This window comes from Bombina bombina, chromosome 9, assembly GCF_027579735.1.
Source record: "Bombina bombina isolate aBomBom1 chromosome 9, aBomBom1.pri, whole genome shotgun sequence".
Lineage (NCBI taxonomy): Eukaryota > Metazoa > Chordata > Amphibia > Anura > Bombinatoridae > Bombina > Bombina bombina.
Window position 1 is genome coordinate 162843425 of NC_069507.1, and position 10026 is coordinate 162853450.

A 10026-nucleotide genomic window follows, 5' to 3' on the forward strand; every position below is an offset into this window, starting at 1 on the left:
CCTTCTTACATTCTTATCCCTCTTCCCCTTACTTTTGGTCTCTTGAGTAACTTAGAGACAATTTCTTGACTAAACAAGACTTTCATGAATTAAACATAATAACATATTGTAACTGGCAACTCTTTTTAATTTTTTTTAATTTTATATATTTAACCACATTTATACAATAATTAAAACATGAGGCATTCAACAGAACTGGATTTTAGCCTTTTATTGTTATATATCAAGTATGTCCAGCATAGTATCTGTGGGAAAATGGTCAGATGCAAATTTATCCATTATGCGCCTTTTGGTCGCACACTCTGAAATATTCCTGCATCCCTCATAGCCTCAAACTCCTTTACAGCGTCAACGTTTTTATAGTAATTGATCGGCATAAGCCTTCTTCCTTGGTTCTGCAACACCAAAAATGTATAATGCAACAACTCCTAGAGATACAGCAAAGGCCCCAATTATGTGGAATCGCAAATGCTTGGCCAGAAGGCCTCTCATCTGAGGTTTAGTCAACAAACCAGCCGACATTATGAAGTTTTCTGAGTCAAGGAGGAAGGATAGCTCTGCGCATGCGTCATTCCTTTTAGACGAAGGTCGAGAGGGGACAAACAAGCTGGAATTGCGGCAACAGTATGAGACGTAAGAGGATCACGTGATAGTGGGTGGGATCACCACAGACGTAAAGTTTGACAATTGTAACTGGCAACTCTAATTGTTATATTGAGTGCATCTAGTCTTTGGTTGTTACCAGGACCGTTTAACCAGGGTGCCAACTTCCTCAGCTCATAGTGATCAAATTCCTCCTGTGTTTTGGTAAATCGTTATAACTGTGAACTCTAAATGCTGTGTTGAAGGAATCTATTAGTTTGTGTTTCCCAAAACTGTTCCACTTCTCGGATCCACCATCTCTCCAAATTTTAATGATCAAGTTTGCTATTGTTTTATCCTACCTATCTGTCAATTCTATTTGCCATTCCCCTCGAATACTCTGTGTTTCTAAGTGGGTAGAGGATTTGCCTTTGTATATTTTCATCTAACTGGTGTAGGTATGGTCCCCACTTTTTCATGAAGTGTGGTGTTCTTCCTTACATGTTTCTTAGGGTGTCTGCTTGTTTGTGTGGCATTTGCTTTTCAATGCTGAGTCTTAATTGTGTTAGAGTAGGCACCGCGTCTTTTAACCAGTTCCGAAAAATCATATTCCAAGCTTGTAGGAACACATTGTGAACTAGTTCTTTTAGAAGGGGACAGAAACACTATCATTTGAGGAGAGCACTCTATTTCTAGCTGTAATGTAGAGTTTAACCAATGTGCAAACATGCCCAAGAATTTGTTTAGTTTAGGGCATTCTCAAATCATGTGTGGCAGGTCAGCTTCTTTTTTAAAGCAATTCGGAAAGCTCCCTGTTACTCGAGGAACCCATTTTTTATATAGTTTTGGTGTGGTGTAGGCTTTCTCCAATAGTCTAGAGTGTGATATCTTATGTTGGCTGAGAGGGTGGCTGACCTTGTCTTTTGAATGCTCTGTTGTATTACTTTTGTTGAGACCTCCATTCCCAGTAATTCAGTCCATCCTTCACTGATGTGTGTTAGTGTGTCTTTGTTAGTATGGTCTATGAGTGTCTTGTATGTTGGTGAGATGGTTGATCCTTGAGCGGTCAAGGTCAGCAGTCTGTTAACACTAAGGGGCCTATCTATCAAGCTCCGAATGGAGCTTGATGCCCTGTGTTTCTGGCGAGTCTTCAGACTCGCCAGAAAGAGCAGTTATGAAGCAGCGGTCACAAAGACTGCTGCTCCATAACCTGTCCGCCTGCTCTGAGCAGGCGGACATACATAGCCGGAAATCAACCCGATCGAGTACGATCGGGTTGATTGACACCCCCTGCTGGCGGCTGATTGGCCGCGAGTCTACAGGGGGCGGCGTTGCACCAGCAGCTCTTGTGAGCTGCTGGTGCAATGCTGAATACGGAGAGCGTATTGCTCTCCGTATTCAGCGAGGTCTGGCGGACCTGATCCACACTGTCGGATCAGGTCCACCAGACCTTCATAAATAGAGGCTTAAGATTCAACTCTGTAAGTTCTTTCTTTTGCAATAGGCCATTGACGTAGTGCTTCATTTGCAAATAAGCAAAATGGTGGGTGTGTGGAAGTTGGAACTGTGTTTGTATGTCAGTAAATTTCCCAGATTTTCTATAACTTGTGACACAGAATTTAACCCCTTCTCTTTCCATATTTGAAAACTTTTGTGTCAATGCTTGCTGGAAAGTCTGGATTTCCTTGCAAGGGGATAAATTTTGTGGTCTGGTAATTGAATTTTAATTTCTTGCAAGTTTTCCTTCAGGCCTGTAGTGGTTGCTGCATAAGGGGGTAATTTAGTTTATTTAGTTGATGATGTGTTATGTGCGGTATTGCTTTAAGTGACCATGGATTAACTATTTATTCTTCTAAGAAAGGTATGGTAAAATGATTCTGACCCGTTAACGTCTAGGACATATTTCACATGGGCTGTCTAGTTGTAATATTCCAAGTTTGGGACTGCCAGGCCCCCAGAGTCAATTGAGGCCATCATCCTATGGGAGTGTATTTTATGTTTAGTGTTTTTCCAGATGAAGGAGAACATTAATTTGATTGAGTTTAAGGTCTGTTTTATGTATTATTTCTGCTACCATCTGAAATAAGTATAATACTTTGGGAAAAAGTATCATTTTAATGAGTCCTACTCTACCAGAGATAGATAAGGGAAGCTTTGTCCATCTATTCATAAGGTCTTGCATGTCAGTAATTATAGGTTTATAATTTAGGTGGTACCATTCTTTAGGGTTAGCCGAGAGTTTAATTCCTAGGTATGTAAAAGGGTGCGTTATTATTTTAAAGTTGTAGGGAAATGTGGGTAAAGCTGTTCGTGAGTGGGGCCATATCAGTTCCGATTTATCCGTGTTAATTTTATAGTCCGATATGTGGCCAAATTGTTCAATAATATAATGCATAATTTTGGGGAGATTTATATTTGGGTTTTGGATATACAAAATCATGTCATTGTTCAATAATATGCATAATTTTGGGGAGATTTATATTTGGGTTTTGGATATACAAAATCATGTAATCTCCAAACAAAGACAGATGACATCTTACTTTATTGATTTTTAGGCCTTCTGTTTCTGTGCGAATCTTGATAGCTAGAGGTTCGATGGACAGGTCAAACAATAAGGGGGACAAAGGTTATTCCTGTCTTGTGCCTCTACTGAGTGGGAATGGTTGGGCGGATGCCCCATTAATTAGAATTGAGGCCTGCAGGTTGGAATAGAGAACTTTATTGTCTGTGCAAAGAGACCTTTTATGCCAAATTTGTCTAGAATATGGAAGAGGTGATCTCAGAGGACTCTGTCAAAAACCTTCTCGGCATCAACTAATAGAACATAAGTGTCTGGTATTTTGCTCTCTACTCGCTTTTCTTTGTGGTTTCAAAAATTAGTCATAAATTGAAGTATAAATTGAAGTTTCCTAATGTTAGTCACCGAGGATCTCCCCTTAACAAACCCCGTTTGGTCATTATGGATTAAGGTGGCCAGTTCTTTAGCCAATCTGTTTGCCAGTATTTTAGTGAGTAATTTATAGTCCGAATTCATTAGTGAAATTGGGCGGTAGGACTCAGGGAGAAGTGGATCTCTGTTTGTTTTAGGGATAACACAAATTTGTGCTTCTGTGAAGAATTGGGATAGGTTACTTTCTCCTGTCATTATTTTGTTATATAGGTTCATTAGGGTGCGTGCAATTTCTTTTTGTAGTATTTTATAAAATTCCCCTGGGAGACCATCTGTTCTGGGGGCTTTTTCTAATGGTAGTTCACTTAATGCTCTTGTTTCTTGTATCCAAATTGGTGAATTTAATGCCTGTAGGCTGTCCTCCATGATTTTTGGGTGGTTTAATGTTTGCCAAAATGAGGTTTGTTGGGAATTATCTACTGTATGGCCTTGATATAGTGCTGTGTAAAATTCTTTAAATGTGTTTTGAATCACGGTAGTAGAAGTGTGTAGTTTATTGTTGCCCCTGATGTCTGCAATACATTTGTTTGGTTTTGTAAATTTTGTGAGTCTAGCTAGTAGTTTGCCTGTTTTGTTGCCATGTCTGTAGTATTTGGCATGCAAGGCTGTCATTGTCCTCATAGATTCCTGCTGTAATGTCATATCTCGATGTCTCTTTGTATTTCTGTCTAGTCAAGTTGTTTGGGTTTCGCAGATACCTTGGGTTGTTTGGGTTTTCGCAGATACCTGTTCCTGGCATTCAGTACCTGTCTTTAGATAGTTTCCTCTTTTGTCTTTTTAAAAAAAAAAACATCCCTGGCACGTAAGAAGTAGTTACCCCTCTTAGCACTGCTTTCCCTGCCTCCCAGTGTAGCAAGGCATTTTCTCTATGTTGTTGATTTATGGAGTTGTAGGCCTTCCATTCCCCTATCAGGTGGTGTTTTAGATATAGATTGCAGTATAAGTAGGTCGGAAAAGACCACCTGCGTGGTGTGTCCCCTTTTGATTTTTTGTGTAGTTTGAGTGAAATTGGTGCGTGGTCAGAGATGGTTGTAATGTCAATGACTGTATCTACAGTTTTGGGGACCAAGGTGTGAGAGGTCAGGAACAGGTCAATTCTCGACAATGTGTCTTTTGCTGGCGTGATGCATGTATATTCATTAGTCTCTGGATGTCTGTCTCCCCATATATCTGTAATTGCTAGCATGCCTATGAATTTTTTAAGAATGAGCGAATCTTTAAGCATTTGGGGGGGGGTCTATTTGGAGGTTTGCGTACATTAGGGTTCTGATATCTGTTAGCTGGTGTCTGTGGTGCAATATTAAAATCACCACCTAGGATGATTGGTGCGTCTGCGAAATTTAATAGTTTTGTGCTAAAAGCGTTCCAAAATAATTTTTTGTATGTGTGATGGCCATAGACACCCCCGATAATGAGAGCTTGTTTGTCCCACTTCATTTTGAGAAGAATGTATCTACCTTCTGGGTCTGCAATAGTCTCTTCAATGGTATAGTCTAAATTTTTCCTGATCAGGAATGCTACTCCCCTAGCTTTCCTTTCCTCATATGTCATGTGAAACACTTGTCCCACCCACCCTTGTTGTAGTTTTTTGTGTTCTGTAGTGTTCCAATGTGTTTCCTCTAGAATTGCAATATCTGCATGTTTCTTTTTCAGATATTTTAGTATCGCTGTTCTCTTAATGGAGGACGTGATGCCCCCCACATTCTATTATTTTAATTTTACACCTTCAGCGGTTGTTTTAATCTCCTAGTTGTGTGGGCAATGGTGTGTGACTTAGGGGCACTAAGTCACACACCATGTAACACAGTTGAAGGTAAGTTGTCTAGGCTACTAGAAAGGGATGCACTCTAATAGATCCTACAATTATATCAACAATATGAGTTAAACACTTATTTCAACAGGATAGTAACCCAACAAACAATAATCAACAGATAAAGTACAATATTCTCTCAATAGCCCTCCCCCCCAACACAAAGAATATAAACTTAATGGGTCTGACCCTATTGTGAGCTTGGTGACCCTTTATAATTGGAATACGACTTAATTAAGTCCTAAATAGTCTTTCACTGATCAATTTTCCATTATACTTTGGGATTTACTTCAGGTTTCTTCATCTGCTTCTTGATCTTTCTCTAGTGGTTGGTCTTCTCTATGCTTGTGTTTGTTCAAAAACATTTGCAAATGCTTTGGTGTTTAGGAAAAACTTTGGTCCTGCTGAGGTTTGGAGTCTTAGGTGGGCTGGGTACATTAGGGCTACTGATTCACCTTGATCCATTAATGCTTTGCAATAAGGGGAGAACTCCCTTCTTTTCTTGGCCACCTCCACTGAATTGTCCTGAAACATGTAGATTTGTAGGAGACATGTAGACTTTGTAGGAGATCGCTGGGGTTTGCCTGTATGCTCTCAGTAATATCATCTTATCTTTAAAGTTCAAGTAGTGAATCATTACTTGCCTTGGAGCTGCATTTTGTGTGTTCTGCTGGGTTGCACTGCCTATTCTATGGGATCTTTCAGCGGTGCATGGGATGTTTTCCTGAGCGACTTTCAGAAGTTTAGGTGTGTTTTCTGCAAAGTCCAAGAGGGCCACAGAGGACAGGGATTCTTGCAGTCCCAGTATTCGAATATTGTTCCTCCTTGATCTGTTTTCCAGATCATCCAGCTTTAAATGGAGTAGTGTGTTCTGTTTTTGGAGGTTAGTGATGGAATTAGTGGTTTTCCTCTGTCTATCTTCTCCCTTGGCCACCTTTTGTTCCACTGTCACAAGTCGGGCTTTGAAATCTGTGGATAATGTATCTAGACCTGTCTGGAGCTGTTCAATTTTATGTAGAAATAATGCAGCTGCATTACTATAGGGTGGGTGTCTTGCGCTGTGATCTATGCCGTTTCTATCTGTGCATTTTGCGCAGAGTGTATTTCTGCTTGGTGTTTGTGGCGTTTGTCTGTTCCTTTCTGTTTTCCAGACATTCTGTCTGTCTGTTTATTGTAGGGAGTGTAATATTTTTGCATGCAGGCTAGGTATTTTTGTCAGTAATCGGTAGCTTATAGAGAAAAGTCAGTGTCCTAATGTTTCTGTGTATCAAAAGGCTTGTGGCTTAGGTTAGGGTCATAGAGAAGGGGGGGGGGGGGGATTCAGGCTTTTTTTTTAGCGTGCCATTTCTGTTAATGCTTTTGCAACAATTTAAGGGGTCTTAGCAAGCTTAGGTCCCTGATGTAAAGTTTTTCCCTGATTAGTGTGTCCTTTTTTCTGTTCCACAGGCTTCTTGTTATCCAATTATTCGTCCAGTAGTTGTGCAGATAATGCTAATTAGTGTCTTAGCTTAGTTGGTACTTTGAGGATGTTTGTTCCCTATCCATCTGGGAGGGTGTCAGTTCCTTTGTAGTGTCTTCCCTGGTTGATTAATCCACATCTGCGGTTACTGCATGGGAGATGAGGGCTCGTTTTCACTGTCAGGGAAGGTACTGGAAAAGATGGCGAATTTTCACGCCTTTTCTGCCGGTCTGTCTGTGACTCTTATCTAATTTGTTTAGTGTTGCCTCCCCTTATCCCCAGCAGTGTTCTCCTCTTACCCCCTACTTATGTCCATTTCACACACTTTCCATTTTCACGGAACTACCGCTGCCTGTTCCTTCGTGTGCATCTGGCAATGTCTCTTCACAGTGGGGGAGCTGGTGTGATGGCTCCTCGTTATCCACTTGCCCGACAGAAACCTGAGCCTATCTGTTTAGGGTTAGAAGCTCCTGGGGCTGTCTGAGAGGTGTTTCGCCACATTTCTCCTAAGTCCCCCAGAATTTTTTACGGAGCTCTCTTTCTTGCTGCCTCTCAGTTCGCCCTCCCACTGGAAGTCCCTTATTTTCTTTTGTTAAAGGGATAGTAAACACCAAAAATGTTATTGTTTAAACAGATAATCTCTTTATTTACCATTCCATAACCAACACTATTATAATTTATATACGTTTAACCTCTATGATTACCTTGTATTTAAGCCTCTGCAAATTGTCCCCTTATCTCAGATCTTTTGACAGACTTGCATTTCAGGCAATTAGTGCTGACTCCTAAATAACTTCACTGTCGTGAGCACAATGTTATCGTTATGGCACACATGAACTAACAACCTCAAGCTGTGAAAAACTGTCAAATGTATTCAGATAAGAGACGGCCTTCAAGGGCTTATACATTAGCATATGAATCTACCTAAGTTTAGCTTTTAACTAAGAATACCAAGAGAACAAAACAAATTGGAAAGTTGTTTAAAATTACATGCTTTATCTGAATCATGAAAGTTTAATTTGGACTTTACTGCCCCTTTAAACGAATCTTGCAGCCTTGGTGACGGTGAGTAGGTCTGAATAGAGCTTGACTTGGGAGTGTATGAAGTTTCTTCTCAGTCTATATTTGAATTAATTAAGCATATTACGCCTACAGGTAATACAGTTTTCAATCTAGTGACTTTTATATAAATATATGCATTGCGCCTATGAAAGGGAAGGAAAACACATGCTTGCAAAACCAGAAACAATTGTAAGATAAATTATTCTGAAAACAGCATAATTTGATTTGTATGTTCTTCATACATTCTCCCATGCAAGATTCATTCTAGTGAGCTTCATTACTTTTATGAAACTAAGTTTACAACTCACTGGTAATTCCTGAATCAGACCCCTTTTTATAAATCATTCTGTGATATTTCTAGAAATGCTGATACATTTTGGATCCCTGGACCCTAAGTGTTCAGGGTAGGCATGTCATCAGTAGTGATGTCATCAGTAGGCGGAGCTTGGTAGCCATTTAAAACTGGCCAGAAAGGGACTTCCGGTGGGCGGGCAAGGAGTAAACAGCTCACTTCAGAGCTCCGTGAACTCATTGAGGATTTTGAAGTTTTTAAAGAGCCTCAGCTAAAGAAAACAAGACCCAAGTGTGTTGGTCCCTGAAAGGAGCTTGTCTGGACAATTATTCAGCTGGAGAATTACATCTCTCCCCCACGGAACACATACAGGTGTGGAGACTTATCTATATAGCCGGTGGCCATCTTGGCGCACACAAGAATCGAGTGTGCATTACATGTTGTGTGGGAGAGTAAAGGTGGGGATAAAAGACTACAACTAGGCAGACACTGGCTGCTTTATTTCTACTCCTCAGCCCATTCTCATTTTACTCTGCGCAAGTGAAAAGGTGAAGATTGTGCTCTGGGGCGTACCACGTGGGAACATGGATCGATCCTGCTGTATGCAGTTAGAGCAACACAGATGGTGGTGAGTTCGGACTACCGAGGACCTGGAGAGCCCTGAATCGCATGGCAGCCACCTTATGGGCGCGGAATAGCGTTACTAGGATCCCTTGAGTGCCTCAAACACGGCAAAGAGTGAGGCTGTGAACCCTGCAACGCCATCTTGAATGGTAGCTGATTCAGCTGCTCACACAGGCAGAGCTTGTGATGCGCTTACAAGATAGATCGTAGTTGCAGATTCTCTCCTCAGGAACTATTCAGGGCCCGACAGAGCTGGTAAGACACAGATTGACTGAGCTACTTAACACATTCCTCATACTCAGTTAACATAGATCCGTCTGAGGGTACCTAGGCACATTTTTACATGGACTGTAGCCTGCACATGTACTTTATGACACTTCACACACTCAGAGGAGTGGGATACAGGGCTGTTTGACCCTATCACAAACCATCTGTCTGAGCTTGCTTGATAGAGCAGAACTGATTTAAAGGCTATAGTGGCTCCTGGAGAAGAGACAACATTCTAGCACCAGGGAACCAAGCAGTAAAAGACTCTTACCACTACAAGGACACATGTTGTGTAATTTAATTACTTTGCCAGTGGCGTCTGGTGACTTTTGAAGATGGGGGAGCACTAGCCCCACCCCTCATATGGCTCCGCCCATTTATATATATATATATATATATATATATATATATATATATATACTGGGTACAAGAGTCCTGTCACTGGGGCAGCCGCAGTATAAGGATATATATATATATATATATATATATATATTTATATATATATTTTGTATAGAGAGCACTCTCACTTCCAAAGTTATATAGTGCCAGGGTGCCTGCAGGTAAGTATATAAGGTAGAAGAAGGCACTCACTGGTCTTTTCATCAAATGTTTATTATCAAGCGTGACATTTCGGGGACACACTCCCCTTCCTCAGAAAAACACAAACAAACAATGACTAAAAATATAAAGCCAAACAAGCCCCTCCCCCAGTGCAAAATTGCACCAAAAGTGGTTACCATAGTGATCCTCAACAACAAAGGAATCCCTAATGAATTCCACATACAGTGCAGGTATTAGCAGCTGCTCATCATACAGACAGTACACATTAAACAAACATTTAAAACAAAGTGTGTATATCAAGAGAGCACATATCCTATATATTCATATGTGTAACTATCATTATCTGGTGGAATCCAGTGAATATACAAAGTGAGCAAATGTCTAACATACTCTTATATGTACCATAAATTTGCATGTGT

The 10026-nt window shown here is 40.6% G+C and overlaps 1 pseudogene; it reads right to left on the minus strand.

Annotated features, from left to right (window-relative positions):
- Positions 1–278: 278 nt before the first annotated feature.
- LOC128640472 (cytochrome c oxidase subunit 6C-like) lies at positions 279–549 on the minus strand (annotated as a pseudogene).
- Positions 550–10026: the final 9477 nt, after the last annotated feature.